The sequence below is a fragment of the Solanum tuberosum genome, unplaced genomic scaffold, assembly GCF_000226075.1.
Source record: "Solanum tuberosum cultivar DM 1-3 516 R44 unplaced genomic scaffold, SolTub_3.0 scf00119, whole genome shotgun sequence".
Lineage (NCBI taxonomy): Eukaryota > Viridiplantae > Streptophyta > Magnoliopsida > Solanales > Solanaceae > Solanum > Solanum tuberosum.
Window position 1 is genome coordinate 927,907 of NW_006239045.1, and position 1,025 is coordinate 928,931.

Genomic DNA, 1,025 nt, shown 5'->3' on the forward strand with positions numbered 1-1,025 from the left:
CTAGTCAAACCAAAAAAATAAATTAAAACAGATGGAATATTTGACACATGTTGTATGGTTTCAGATTCTTGTGTTCTAAGTGTTATCAAACAAGCATTGTTGTATCACTATTAAATACAAGTTGTGTCTGTCTGGGGAGCAAAATAGGTGTGGTAAATTCTGCTTGGTGAGTGTGTGACAACTATGATAATAGTGGCACATCAGTATCAAAAGGTTTTTCTTTCATTTGTTATTCCCTCCACCCACATTTTAATGATTTTTTTAACCTCTTTGCACACTTGTTAAAACAACGGAAAAGGGTCAAAATTGCCTCTGAACTATGTGAAATAGACCACTTATACCCTTCGTTACATTTTGGGATCAAAAATACCCCTGCCGTTATTTCAAGAGATCACAAATACCCTCAAGAGTTAATACCCCAAATTTTTATTGACGTGGCAAGCCACGTGGGACTAATCCTTCCACCTAAGTGTTGCCAATTAGGATTCACTAGAACTAGACCTTTAGCGGCGACAACAATCGCCACAAAAGCCCATAAAATCGTCACTAAAAGTTTTTAACATTAAATTCTAATTTTGTGTTTTTTTCTTCATTGTTTTTAAAAAACCAAAAATGAGATCGATTAAGTAGGAGTTTTGAGACACTGTATGTTTATTTTTATGTCATATGTAAATGTATAAAATGTACAATGATGCATTATATAGTAGGAGATTTGAATCGAGAAGTAATTTTGATGATTTTTCGTAATAATATTGGATATTTTTAATATTGATATTGCAAAGTTATTTATTTTAGAAAATTAGGTTGCAATCGAAAATTAATTATCATATTTTTTTGGTTGAAAAAATAGGTTTTACTAGCGAATGATTGTTGTAGCCTTAGTCGCCACTAAAAATCACTCATAACCTAGTGGCAATATTTTGGGAATTTGTGGCGACTTTGTCGCCACTAAAGGTCAAGTTCTTTTGTAGTGAATCTTAGTTGGCAATGCTTAGGTGGAGGGATTAGTCCCATGTGGCTTGCCA